Source organism: Suricata suricatta, chromosome 7, assembly GCF_006229205.1.
Source record: "Suricata suricatta isolate VVHF042 chromosome 7, meerkat_22Aug2017_6uvM2_HiC, whole genome shotgun sequence".
NCBI lineage: Eukaryota > Metazoa > Chordata > Mammalia > Carnivora > Herpestidae > Suricata > Suricata suricatta.
In genome coordinates, this window is record NC_043706.1 from 88,778,648 (window position 1) to 88,794,434 (window position 15,787).

Below are 15,787 nucleotides of genomic sequence, written 5' to 3' on the forward strand. Positions count from 1 at the left end.
CTTTCTAAATATTTTGCTAAATAGTTCTTGCAACAAATTTTTCTACTGCAAATGAATTGTCTAGCCTGGGGTTATCTTATTTCTTAATACAAGTGTGCTCTAACACACTAAGTATTATGAGTTCCTAGTGTCTCCTTCTGTTATTGCTCTGCTAGGTTTTCATGTTTAATTATATGACCACCACATGGAGAAATATTCATCTCTTGCATGTATGCACACACATTCACACACATGAAAGGACATGTGTCCATGCATGCAAATACACACACTCATACACACACGCACACCTATTTTCCAATCAAAAGATTTGGATATAATGAACTGCACTAGGAAACCCCAGTCTACTTTGGGTAAAACCAGGCAGGTCTTTGAAAGTATATATAATTGAGTTCAAGGTTGTTTTTTGTTTTTTTTTTTTTTTTTTGGTTTATAAAAGTAAACCCTGGTGCAGAGGCAGGTTGATAAATACTACAATAAGATTTAAGTCAACACTTAGTTTAAAATGGATCACACTCTATAAAGTTGGAGCTTATGAACAGCAGAGCGATTATAAACAATATTCCAGATTTCTGGCCAACTAAAATTTCACTGACATCTTGTAGGTGGAAAATAAGTAAATAATCTCTACAAATCTTACAAACTTCAAACCAGAGAAACAGCATCATTTATTAAAATGCTCGGGAGTTGATAATGATGATGATAAGCAAAATGGATAATAGTGTCTGGGATTTTGGAGGCCTTCCACCTACACTTTCTGCATGTATAAAGAGAAAAGCAAGCATCTGGCATACCAGATGGTTTATATTTGTGATGCCCAAGGAGAAAAGACTATGGAAGACAGAAAGACATGTTCCTACCGATACTAATAGTTTAGTATTCAAATTATGCTACAAGCATTTTTTTCTCTATAGGAGATTAATGTTACTATGCATCAAAAAGAAATTTTAAAAATGAACTCTTAATGCAAGAAGCAAACTGAATTTAAATGTATTTTCTTTGTGGAAAACTGAATCACCTAATTATCGGAGGAATTTAACTAGTTCTAACAGTATTGTTTTTCCCAGCTTCTGGCCACCCATAGCTCAGGGAGGAAAGGCCCCTATAAGTCTTTACTCTGTTTCTTTCTGAATCAAACCATGACAGGTTGACCATCCCTTATTTCCTGACTTATTTTAATGTTTGCCTATGAAAGGATTGTCACACAAAATATTTAGGGTTCTACGTTCTCCAGTATGTTTCTGGTTCAGGGCATCTTTTAATGCAAGTCATATGTTTTAGCACCCCGTGCAGAACTTGGGCTTCCCTAAGGATTTTCTCAAACAATGGGATATTTATGCCATTCAAGAACACAACTGATCAAGCACAAAAGGGATTTTAGATGACAAGAACTCAACATATGATGAGAAGAAACTGAATAGAAAATTGACTGAATTTGGTGAATCAAAAACTAGACTCACTGTGGTATTTAAACACAACTCAAATTTTGGAGTAAACATAAACAATACATTATTTTGTGGGTATTTGGTTGAAGTAATATGGCTAAATGCTCATGTGTGATGGTGAGTTTTCCTCCTGAAAAAAAAAAATCAGTGTCAACACTCAACCATTTACAAAAATAAGTGGTCAAGATGAAAGCAAAAATTACAGAACCAAAAGGTAGATTTACTGTCAGGGGAAGTTTGGACTAACTCTCTGGCATAGAAATGTCTAGGGTAATTTTAAATTAGGAGACTAAACTTTGCTTAGTTAAATGGAGTCAAGTCATGATTTGACTCCAGGTAATGGGCTGATCTTTAAAATGTCCCTGAAGAAATAGTAATTCTACATTACTTACTGCATTGTCCTTTCCATTTATTCCTTCAAGTCATGAAAATACTTTTAACCCATTGTGTGGTGTGTTGTAGGGAACTAAGAAGTGTCTGTTCTCCTTTTGGGACTAAGTGATATTTTACCTGTTTATCTTCTTCAACTTCTACCTTAATTCATTTCTTGTGATTTATTGATGAGGGTCTTTTTCTCAAATATTTTTCTCAGATGACTTGCCTGGATCAGATATTCTCTATCTTTGTGATGATTTCATTATCTTCCATCCACTCTGATAGAAGAATATCTTGGCTAGATATGGGATTCTAGGGGTGCAATCATTTCTTTCTCAGTAGTGTGAAAATTCTCTATTTTCACCTAGTTTTCAGATTCAAAATGAGAAGTACAATCATATCTTTTTTTCCCCATTGTACAAAAAGTTTTCTTCTGCTGTAAGGCTTATAAGTTTTTTTTTTTCCTTTATGAATAAAGAGTTTTTACCAGAGAGTGCCTAAATAAATATTCATTCTTAAAAATACAGCTTATGCTTATATAATCTCCTTAATTCCTCAAGCACAGATATGCCCTTTACTCAGGGATATTTCTTCCCAGTATTTCCTAATTTTCTTCTTCACTTTTCATCTACCTTTTTTTTTTCTTTTGAAAACTTAGTTTTCACAAATGAGAACCTTAGATTTATTGGCCACATTTCTATTCCTTTTCTCATAATTCCCTTTTTTTCTCTACTTTTTGAGATCATTATACAATTTCCCATTTCATGTAATTAATTCCAGTTTCAACAGTGTATATGTTTCTTTTTGGTTAAATTATTGATTTTTTGTTTATTTTTGGTTTGAACAGATGCTTCTAACTTTCAGGAAGTACTTTTTCCTGTATATACATCTTCATAAATGATATTTATATGTACTTATCTTTTTCATTCACCAATTACATTTCACTGGTCTGCATTTCAAAATTTATTGGATCTCTCTAACCATTATTTATCTCTTTTAGCTTAGTGGAGTTCATACTTCTTGACTGGACACTCTTAAGATTGAGATTATGGTAGCTGGTAAGAAGAGAAATTAATTTTTGCTTTTATGGTGGGTCTGTGGTCCAAAACAACTTAAAAACTTAAAAAATATATAGGCTTCTACAAAGGTTTTTCTTGTGTAGCAGGAGAAAAGTCAACCAAAACTATTAATTCAAGCTTTATTTAAAATGGTGTAATATGGAAAAGGTCAAGATGAGTGTTCTATAGGAAACCAGTTGCCTAAAGTATTAATGGGGTGATCAGAGAAAGTCGAAGTCTTGTTCTGAGAATTGTTCAGTGTTCAATTTATTGCAGGTGTGGGAAAAGTAAGATTGTGTTAATTGTAGTAAGGATGCATAAACAGTAAAACTGGGGTTGCAACTTTGCTAAGCGTCCATCTAGATTTAGTAAGAAAGGAGTGAAGATAGAGTTGAGCCTAAGGCCTTTTGTGGATCAGTAAAAATTTTCATTTCTTGAGCATTTCTCACACTTGTTTTCCTGCACAATTGCAGCATTAAAACAGGGGAGGATACAGGCCAAACATTCCACACTATTGTGGTCTTTTGGACATAAAGGTCTATAAAGACTACAAAGGTTTGTAACTTAATTTCCTCTGAGTGACTAGAGATCCCTAAAACCCAACTATTCCAGAGACTCCAGTGTTTGCTGCTGATTCAATGACTTTCTCCAGGGAATATCTTTGGGATATTCTTAAGCATGGAAGGGTGCCCCTATCAGTTCTCTCCACAGATATCTTAATAGAATCTTTATCCATATTTATGATCCTGGATTAAAATTGACCAGTGTTTTGAGGATGGATATATGGTGAAGGAAGGCTCACATTCAGTTTACCTATTCTCAGATTTCACAATTCTTTTGTTTGTTACTCACCTCATATGAAGTTTGACAATTTCGTGTAAATGTTTCCTTTTTGTTACCAGTTATAAATTAAAATACCTGGAAATGCATTAGTAAGTTGGTATCTTATATGCCAACATGTTTGACTACATAACTAGTTGAGAAATTAATAGTGATAGGGACACAAATCAGCCCTTAACAAGTACAAAAAGATTGAGATCATACCATGCATATTTTCAGATGACAACACTATGAAACTTGAAATCAACCACAAGAGAAAATTTGGAAAGACCACGAAAACTTGGAGATTGAAATATGAATCAGTTAAACAAGAAATTAAAGAGGAAATTAAAAACTACATGGAAGCCATTGAAAATGATAACATAACAGCTCCAAACCTTTACGATGAAGTAAAGGCTGTCATAACAGGGAAGTCTACAGCAACCCAGGCCTTTCTAAAGAAGGAAGATCTCAGATACATAACTAACCTTACACTTTAAAGAGCTGGAAAAACAACAGCAAATAAAACCCCAAACATGCAGAAGATGGGAAATAATAAATATTAGAGCAGAAATCTATGCTATCAAAAACAAACAAATAAACAAAACAAAACAAAAAACCAGTGGAATAGATCAATGAAACCAGGAGCTGGATCCTTGAAAGAATTAACAAAACTGATAAGCCCTTAGCCAGACTGATCAAAAAGAAAACATAAAGGACCCAAATAAAAATAATTAAGAATGAAAGAGGAGAGCTCACAACCAGCACTTCAGAAATACAAAATATAAAAAGAAAATATTCTGAGCAATTATATGCCAATAAACTGAGCAATCAGAAGAAATGGACATATTCCTAGAAACATATAAACTACAAAAATGGGAACAGGAAGAAATAGAAAACTTGAACATATGAATAACCAGTAAAGAAATTGAATTAGTAAGCAAAAATCTCTCCAAAAACAAGAGTTCAGGGCTGGATGGCTTTCCAGGGGAATTCTATTAAAGATTTAAAGAAGAGTTAACACCTATTCTTTTAAAGCTGTTCCAAAAAAATAGAAATGGAAGGAAAGTTTCTAAACTCATTCTATGGGGCCAGCATTACCTTGATCCAAAATCAAACAAAGACCCTCACTAAAAAGGAGAACTACAGACCAATTTCCCTGATGAACATGGATGCAAAATTTCTCAACAAGATACTATCCAACCAGTTCCAAAAGTACATTAAAAGAATTATTCACCACAGTCAACTGGGATTTATACCTCGGGGATGCAGGGCTGTTTCAATATCCATAAACCAATCAGTGAGATACATCATATTAATAAAAGAAAGAATAGGAACTACATAATCCCCTCAATAGATGAAGAGAAAGAATGTGACAATATACAACATCCTTTCTTAATAAAAACTCTCAAGAATGTTTGGATAGAAGGATCATACCTCAAGATCATGAAAACTCTATCACAAAGACCCACCTCTAATATCATCCTCAATGGGGGGAAAAAAACCTTAGAACTTTCTCCCTAAGGCCAGGAATATGACAAGGATGTTCATTCTCACCACTATTATTCAACATGTTTTGAAAGTCCTAGTCTCAGCAATCAGGCAACACAAAGAAATAAGAGGCATCCAAATAAGCAAAACGGAAGTCAAACTTTCACTCTTTGCAGACAACATAATATTTTATGTGGAAACCCAAAAGCTCCACCAAAAACCTGCATGAACTGATCCATGAATTCAGCAAAGTCACAGGATATAAAATTAATGCACAGAAATCAGTTGCATTTCTATACACCAATAATGAAGCAGCAGAAAAAGAATGAAAGGAATCGATCCCATTTGGAATCACACCAGAAAACATAAACTACCTGGGAGTAAACCTAATAAAAGAAGAGAAAAAGCTATACACTGAAAACTACAGAAAGCTTATGAAAAAAATTGAAGAGACAAAACAATGGAAAAATAATCCATGCTCATGCGTTAGAAGAACAAATATTGTTAAAATATCAATACTACCTAAAGCAATCTACATACTCAACGAATTCCATATAAAATAACACCAGCAGTCATCACAGAGCTAGAACGAACACTCCTAAACTTGTATGGAACCAGAAAAGACCCTGAATAGTCAAAGCAATCCTGGAAAAGAAAACTAAAGCTGGAGGCATCACAATTCCAGACTTCAATCTGTTTTACAAAGCTGTAATCATTAAGACAGTATGATATTGGCACAAAAAGAGATACATAGGTCACACACAAAATGTGTGTATGATCTCACGTATTTTTGTAATCTAAAAATGAAAGAAAGAAGGAAAGAAAGAAAATAACTGAGACAAAGTAGAATAGTGGTTTAGTGGTTGCTAGGGAATGAGACAGAGTGGAGGAAATGGGCTGATGTTGGTCAACTGTATAAACTTTGATATAAATAATTTTTTTTCTAATGTACAGCATGGTGACCATAGTTAATAATACTGTACAGTGTACATGATCATTTCATCACATACACAAATACAAATGTAACACAAGGTCATGAGTATGTTAATTAGCATGATTGTTGGAACCATTTTGCCATATATACATATATCAAATCATGCTGTATAATTTAAGTATATATAATTTTATATCAGTTCTATCTCAATAAAGCTGGGGGACCAAAAGGCATATATACTACCTGCATAGCTAAAGAATGGCACATTTGACTATAATATGTGCACTTATATATTTATATTCATATATACATGAATATATACTAATCTATACACACATAAAACTTTGTAAGAATAGAAGTATCACTGGTAACAGTTTTATCCACTGACTAAAAAATATGACAAAGTATTAATTAGCTTAATATATTTTCAAAACTTATAACAATAATTAAGAAAAAAAGATGGATGCCTGGGTGGCTTTGTGTCCGACTTTGGTTCAGGTCATGATCTTGCGGTTTGTGAGTTTGAGCCCCATGTAGGGCTCTGTGCTGACTGCCCACAGACTGGAGCTGCTTTGGATTCTGTGTCTCCCTCTCTTTTTGCCCCTTCCCCACTTATGCTCTGTCTCTCTCTCAAAAATAAATAAACATTAACAAAAAGACAACAAAGTAAAAGGCACAACGACACTTTTGGAGGTGTTTGTTAGATTAATTATGGTGATGGTATCACAATTATGTGCATATGTCCAACTTCATCAAATTTTATGCATTAAATATGTAAAGTTTTTTGTGTATCAATACTACTTCGATAAAGCTGTAAAACAATACTGCATTTCATGAAGATAATTTCTTGGTTTGGCTTATCCTGACAGCAATGTTCCAAGAACTTTGCTGCAGGCACTCTATTTAGGAAATAATCCACTAAGTAGGAGTGAGAGAACATGGAGCATGGAACATAAAACAGGAAAGGAAGAGAAGCCAGTGTAGAAGTCTGTTATGAAGTTTGATGCTATATAGGTAAAGCCTACACTGCTGGAACTTCTGAGAACCAAACAAAATGTCTATCAATTTTGTTTTTCTATCAAAAAGACAGGAAGCCTGAGGATCCTAGTTCTAGCACTGGTTCCTAATGTCTACTGCATGAAGACTGGGCCTGAGGATTCACTCCAGCATTTCAGGGCAGCGCTAGAGAACAGTCCGAGTAAGCTCTGTCTGGCCTTTAGGAAGCCTTGAGGTAGAATACATAAAGTCTATTATTGCAGTTTTGAGACTGGCTGCTGGTTGTGTGAGTTTGCACAGAACCTCCCACTGAAACTGCTAGGGCTGAATTAAAGAGAGGAGACAGGGGATGTGACCTATACAAGAGGCATCTTCTATAGATACGAATGAACAATGTTCAGAAGTGTAATCTCAAACAACTCATAAGAATGTTAAAATAACAATAAATATCTTCATAGCTAGTAAAGTAAAAATTTTAAATAAAAAGAATTAATATTCCACTTTTTAAAATATTAGCTAAAAATAAAGTTTGAAACTATCAGTTAAAAGGAATTATGTAGAAATAGCAACTCTCATGCACAGATGGTAGAAATGTAAATTGATATAAGCACTTCTGTAAGAATTAAAATGGGAAGCTAAGTAGAATAGCTTCTGATCAAGCTATTATCCCTTTATGTATACCTGAAAACTAATCCAAACCTCTGGCTTCAGAAAAATGTTAGTATATGTGATAGAAGTAAAAAGTAGCAGCTAAAATGAAACAACTTGACTTAAATTTAAAATCATACATATATTTCTGGGGCACCTGGGTGACTTAGTCTGTTTAGTGGCTTACTTGATTTCAGCTGAGGTCATGATCTCATGGTTCGTGAGTTCCCGCATCAGGCTCTGCATTGCTTGTTTGGGATTCTCTGTCTGTAGCCCTCCTTTATCTTTCAAACTAAAAATATAAATTAAAAAAAGACATAGATTTAAAAATTACAATATGTATAAAAGCAAGTTTTATAGAACAAAAATCTATCACGTAAATGGATGGAAATAAATATAAAACAGTGGTGTACATAGAATTACATAATAGAAATACGGCCTAGAAAGGCTCTGGAAAAGCTATGACAGGGCCACAAAATCATGACAGTAGAAAAAAGACTATTAGTGGCGATGCTAGAAAAAAAGATAGATTTCAGGGGCACCTGGGTGGTCAGTTGATTAACCATCTGACTTTGGCTCAGGTCATGATCTCACAGTCCTTGAGTTTGAGACCCATGTCAGGTTATGTGCTGACAGCTCAGAGCCTGGAGCCTGCTTTAGATTCTGTGTCTCCCTCTCTCTCTGCATTTCCCCCACTAGTGCTTGCTCTCTCTCTGTCTGTCTCTCTCTCTCATTCTAAAAATTAAATAAAAAACATAAAAAATATATTTCAAAGTATAGTAGTATGTAAAATTTTACATCTTTAATAAAATGTCAACTGATTTTTAAAATAAAATATCATTAAGGAAATATCAAAACTATATGACAGAGGTTCTAGTAAATAAAAATGCTTTTATTTTCAGCTTGTTAACTTGTCATTATTGTTCTTATTTAATATTACTGACTTCAAAGTGAATATTATGTTACATTAATTACGGCTCTCCAGAGAAATAGAATCAAAAGGATATCTATCTATTTATCATTTATCTTTTACTTATTTATTTATTTATTTTTTAATGGACTGGCTTAAGCAATTATGGAGGCTGAAAAGTCCCAAGATCTACCATCAGGAAGCTGCAGTCAGAGACCTTATGATGTAGTTTCATTCTGGATCTGAACACCTGAGAACCAGTAGAGCAAATGGTTAAATTCCAGTCCTAAAGTGGGCAGGATCAAGATGCAAGAAAAGCTGATGTTTCAGTGACCGGAAGAAAAGAAAAAAGTTACCTCTTGGCTCTAACGATAGGATCACCCTTAGAAACCCTTATATTTATTTTTTAAAATTTAATCTTCAGTTGCTTAGATAAAGCCCACCAACATTAGAGAAAACAATCTGCTACTCAGCCTACAGATTCAAATGCTAATCTAATCTAGAAACACCGTCACAGACTTACTGAAGAATACTATTTGATCGAGTATCTGGGCATTTTATGTCCTAATCAAACTGACATACAAGATAAACTGTAACAGTTCTATTCTGTTTTAAAATGATAGATGCTTATTATAGGATAAAAAAGACAGAACAAAAAGAAAAATTGAACTCTCCCAATCAATAACAAATATTAGTAACTTTTTAATTAAAATTTTATTTTGACAAGCATGCATAAATACATGCAAGCATAATTTGTATTATCTTCCTTTTGTTGGTTTTCTATAACTTGATAACTTATTGCCACAGTATATCTGATCTACTTGAAAGATTCATAATTCTTCAACACTCCATAGTATTTTAATTCATAGGTAGTAATGGTAGCAGCACCATTGAATTACCGGATTGACCATCAACAGACTAAATTGTTTTTAAATTAGTATTGTTAGTGTGAAGCTGTTTAAAGAATATAATGATACATCAGTCTGGATTTTAACCGCAAATAATAAGTATGGTAATACGGTAAGTAGTTTAATCAGAAAATAGATCCAGAATCTCTAGCAGAGTGAAAAAGTAACGATAGGACGCGATGCAGCCAGAAGCAATGTAAAATGGTAGATGGTCCCCTGAGGAGAGCACAAACCCAGGGGCTCAGCCTGCTAATACCGCTGCTTGACATCAGACACTGCTAACTCTGCTAACCCTGAAAGCCAGATGTCTTTGCCAAAAGGCTTTGACAGGAAATTGCTTCTACAAGGTTCCACCTTTTTCAATTTTTGTTACAGTCCACATTGAACATGCGGTGATAGATCAAGCACGGCTTTTTTTCACATGACTGTGCCTCAGTGGTACATGAGGATGAGAAAGCAAGTTTGTGGCTTTCCCTTTGGCCAGACAGAATTCAGTGTGGAGAGTTTCCTCCTAAATAGAAGTGATTATTTTTGCTTGAGTACTGACTCCCAAGGTGCCTTCTTGACTGATATCAGGAGTCACTTGCCCCCTCATCTTAAAATATGTTAATTGTACCTTGTGAAGGAACTTATTATAGGAATATCTTCTTTTGTGTTTATGGGAGCAAATATTACATTTCCTGAGAAACCTGTTTTTCTTCCCCTCAAGAAAACAGGGTATTGACCCCTGCTCACAAAGAACTAACTTTTGCCTTTGCTATTCTAAAAACATTGCCTTGTATTTGAATGCTAAAGATACCTTCCTTCCCCGTATGATAAGCACCTAAGTCACCTACATCAATTACTATTGATAAAGATTATGCATGAGCCTTCTACCAATCTACGTTCTAGGAAATTTTTACATACCAAAGAATTTGTCCTCAAGAATCATTGTCTATGGCAAATGCCACTTCTGTGCTGGCCTCCTACATTTTTTTTTCATAAATAAAGCTGACTCGCCATTCAGTGCAGAGATGCCTGCCTGGTGATCAGAAACTCAAGGCTCTCTCACTCTCTCTCACCAACACCAGCCATCCTTCAGGGAGCCCTGGACCTGCTGGAGCCGGACTCCAGCAGCTGGCTCCATCTTTCATTTGAAAATTGAGTATTTGCATTGGAACTCTAATTAAATTGACCTCAATTGTTTCCATCTGTGTTCCAGTAATTGCTGCCTTTTTTCCCCTTCCCTTTGGGTCTGGTGGGGCTGTATCCCCAAAATACTCTGGGTTCCTTACATTTTGAAATTTCTTTGACAAATAGACTGTTTTTTAAAGTACTCCTAGAATAGAGTCTGGATGCTGTTTCCTGCTAACAGACCAATACAGTAATTATATATTATTCCAAAAAAAGGATTCCCTCCAACCAAAGGAAAATAACATGATAATATGTTAACAATAACATATTAGGCTTTATGTTATTGTATCTAGCTTTAATATAAGATTTTAATTTTATTGTCTCTTCCTATTTTATAAAATTACATGTCATCGTATGATAACCTATCAAATAAATTGTTATTTTACCAATATTAATAAACTCTTTAGAATTTAAAGGAATAAGATATTTTTAAATATTTTTTTATGTTTTATTTATTTTTGAGAGTGAGAGAGACAGTGCAAGCAGGGGAGGGTAGGAGAAAGAGGTAGACACAGAATCCAAAGCAGGCTCCAGGCTCTGAGCTAGCTGTCAGCACAGAGCCCAATACCCATGAACCATGATATCATGACTTGAGCCGAAGCTGGACGTTCAACCGACTGAGCCACCCAGGTGCCCCAGGAGTAAGATATTTTTTAAAAAGCTAGTTAAAATATATAATTAAATGTGACCCAGCAATCTAGACATATAGGTAGATATCATAGCTCTAGTTTCTGTAACCACTCATAAAGCCATAATTGAGAGATAAAGCTGCCTCTTTCACTGCCATTCCACTTCTCAGACAGCTTTGCCATTCAGTTTCTCACATAATGGATACACTGCACACAGTCTTTCCTGAAATATCTGACATCTTTGTGTTTTTCCAAGCATAAGTATTTGCAGTTTATTTGTTCACTTGATAGAGCATCTTAAGATGATATATTCAATTTAGAGAATATTTTGTGGATTGGAGAGGACAGTCAAGAATGAAACAGGAGTCTCAATTAGGGGCTCCTGGATGGCTGAGTTGGTTGATCATCCGACTCTTGATTTTGACTCAGATCATGATCTCATCATTCATGAGATCGAGCTCTGCTCTAGGCTCTGCACAAACAACGCAGAGCCTGCTTAGGATTCTCCCTCTCTCTCTGCCCTAATCCAGCTCACACCCAGCTCTGACAGTGAAGGTGGAGAAAAATGGATGATACTGGAAAATATTTTTGAGGGGAAAACCAGAAATTATTGATGAATGGGTTATAGGAAGAAATCAGAGAAAGTCAAAGATAACTATTAAATATTTAGTTTGTGCATTTCATGGGTGAATGTTCATACCATTTAATGAGAGGGGAAAACTAATGAAAAAAAATGTTTGAGTGATGGTAGTAAGAAGTCACCTGGAGACTAAGTTTGAGATGAATCTCAAGGTTAGTACATAGATGTAGCAACCTGAAATTTAGAGACTAAAGATGAACCTTCAAGAGTCATCCTCATATAAAATTTTTACACCATGTGACTGGCCTGGATCAGTAAGGGAGAAAATATAGATGGAGAAGGAAGAATGGAACTGGATAAATCCCCAAGAGCCCTATACTTGCAGTTCAGATAGAGAAGAAATCATCCAAAATATCTGACAAAGACTAGTCATTGAGATAGAAATTAAAAAAAAAAATACCTTGAAAGTGCAAAGCCACAAAAGTGAAGTTAAAACAGTAGTTAAATCAGATAACAAAGGTGAACTGTATTAAAAGAATTTGAAGGGTAGAGCAGAGGCCAAAGATATTAACAATGACTTGGTAAAACTCAGTGGTTGGTCAGCTGGATGAAAGCCATTCACTTTCATGGGCTGATATAAAGAGAATTTGGGTGAGAAATGAAGACAGCTAATGGCAGATTTATTACTAGGAAATCCAAAATTTTAGGGTTCCTCTCATGCCTGGACCATACTATACTAGCTATCTCAGGTGCATCTGAAAAAAAATCCACTTATTTTATCATTTGCATGACTTTTAATACTAATCAAATCCCTAACACTATAGAACAGGTAAAAAGCTAAGAGTTATGTTTTCTTCCTTAATACTTTTCCCAGTGAAGCTTTGAACATAAGCTTTTATGGAGATTGATGTTTGTTTAACTATATCTACTTGAGTAATGTAGCATTACCCTCATTTCTAACACTGTGAGATGGACTACCACTGTGTATTTTATGCCTTTTTTTCAATGATAATAACAGTTGGCCCTGAAAGCCTGTTTAATGACCTATAACTCCTTCAGAGAAAAATTGCAAATGTTGCACTGAAAACTGCTAAGCTGTTTTTCATATTACATTTGACATTTCAGAATGTTACTATGTTTCAGAAATAAACCTATTTAAATAAATTAACCTCCACATCCTATGTAAAATGTATCTAATATGTAAAATATATTTAATTATAGTGCAGAAAACACATTTAGTACGAGTTTGTCAGCTCATACATCTTTAAAAAATGTAATCATGCCATCGTCACTGTGTCACATCTGAAAAATGTCAGACTATTCCAGTTGTGTTGAAAACAGATCCCAATTCTCTAAAAATAGATAGGTTATATGATACATTGTTGTCACATTTAAAATTTAATAAAATTGTTCAAGGTTTTGAGGAAGCTTTCTGAGTTCTTGAAGAGATTAATATGAAGAAAAAAGTAAGAGAAAAAAGAATACAGGTATGAAAATTTCATGTTTTGCTCAGTGTAATCCAATCACTGTTTAACCAATATGACTGGATGCATAGAGTCATACAAGATGCTTTAGTTTAGTCTACTAATCTCTCTGCCTTAAGAAAAACAATAGTAGAGAGAGCTTATATTTTCCCAATAGCATATAAAACCAAGAAGAACAAAATCTCCTTTGATACCTCTATCAAGGATCTGTTTTCTTTTTCCAGCCAATTATATAATTAAATGCAAAGAAAAATCTAAGATTATAGAGTTATTTGGAGAAATCACAATATATACATACATACATACATACATATATATATATAGGTTCTTAGTTTAATATTTTCTTGTTCTTAAAAAATAAGTATATAAGGGAAAGACTGAATTTTAAGGAAGAAAACATGTTTCTCATTTCTAAAGCTGAGATAGGTTTATTATACATATAAGATCCATTGCACATGGACTTGGCAAATGCTTTTTAACTAAAGGTACATCAGTACCTTTAATAGTTCCTTTATTGTAAAGTAAATTGCTCACATCTAAAATGACATAATAGTTCAGAATTTCTGGGTACTTGCAATACCTTCATTGCTTAAAAAAACTCTAAGAATCTTATTAAAACCCAGCTTTAGGGGCACTAGATGTGGCTTAGTCAGTTAAGGATCTGATTTTGGCTCAGGTCATGAACCCAGGGTTCATGAGTTTGAGCCCCGCATCAGGCTCTCTGCTGTCAGCACAGAGCCTGCTTCAAATCCTGTCTCTCTCTCCCTCTGCTCCTCCCCCACTTACCCTGTCTTTCTCAAAATAAATAAATAAACTTTAAAAAAATCTTTAAAAAACTTCAGCTTTAAAATTCTAAAAATTTCAAAATTAAAAGCTTGAAAGAATTGTTAATATGTACAGTCTAATCCAGGATCAGACTAATATTCATGAATCTAATCCATAGCTTCTGACAATGGTTTGTGGTTCAAGGAGATCCAATACCTTTAATGTTATATTTAGAGATAATACAATATTGCACAGAAGGAAAAAACATATATAAGTTTAGAAGTCTGACAGTGTCTGTTTGAAGGATCTGATTGGCCACCTTACGTCCCCTTGAACTAAAGAATGGTATTTAGTTTTGGAGGAGTTTTGAGGATGTCTGGTTCTTTCTCTCCTACTACATTTTTCTTTCTTACAACATCTCTGCCTTCAATATTAGACTCGGAGAATTCACATTTTGTTTCTAGTAACCATTTTTACCTTAAAGACCAAGCCTTTCTTAGATCTGCTTTTCTTTCTAGTTCCAAATGGCTATTGACTTCTAAGCATCCTCATTAACATTTATTTCATACTCATCCATTCTGAATAAGGCTTGCTACTGAAGAACAACAATGCAGGCCTCAGCTAGAAAGCATTCAAGAGTTTTCACCGTCAGGCTGTGCAAGGGTACTACCAAAAGCAATGATCCACAAATCATGCCAAATTCAATAATTTCTGGCTTCCATGTAATGCAATGGTTATACTTTCTCTTCACTGCAATCGTGTTCAATAGAACACTACTTTTATCAGCTTTGCAGCAGCCGCAGCACCTTTGGACTTTCTAAAGTATTGATGATAAGGCTTCATATTTGAGCTTCCCTTTGTTTTACCTCTTGGTAAACATTCTAAGTCTTGAAAACACCAGATGCAAAGACATGATGTTTGATGCATCAGTATGAACTATTTCTCAATGTTGTTGAAGATGATTCTTTCTTTGGAACTTCAACTAAGTAGTCTAGTTGTTTTAATAAGCCTAGCTGAATGTTTTCTCTGCCTATATCCTATAACTGGTGAATTCTTGGTATGCTGTGTCTTACACACTTCTTCCGGAACACAGGTGTGGTGTAAAATGGCGTTGGGTGTAGCTTGCCAATAAATTCCATATCTTCAACAGGTACATAGCTAGAGTCAAGGCAGTAGTATCATAGATATCCCAGAGGGGCTTCAAGGCATGCACTTTTTCTGTCCCAGCATGATTTAACCTTCTTTCTTTGATCCAGCAGTAATTTTATTTTTCAAATTGTGTGTAGAGTAAATTCACCTTCTTGTTTCTTCCAAGGGAGAATTTTCTGTTACTATTTTGATGCATTATCATATACATTAGTTTAAAAAATAAAACATCCTATCCAAAATCTCTATTCCTGCTTTATTTTCTTATTTTTGAACATCTGCATGTTAAAATCAATCAGTTCCTCAATTTCCTTTGGCAGCCTCACGTTTACTGGTCTGTTACCATCCATTCTCTTACACTGAGTTTACTCCGGAATTGTAACATATCCCTAACTAACCAGCAGCTTACTTGTTGAGTACTTATATTTG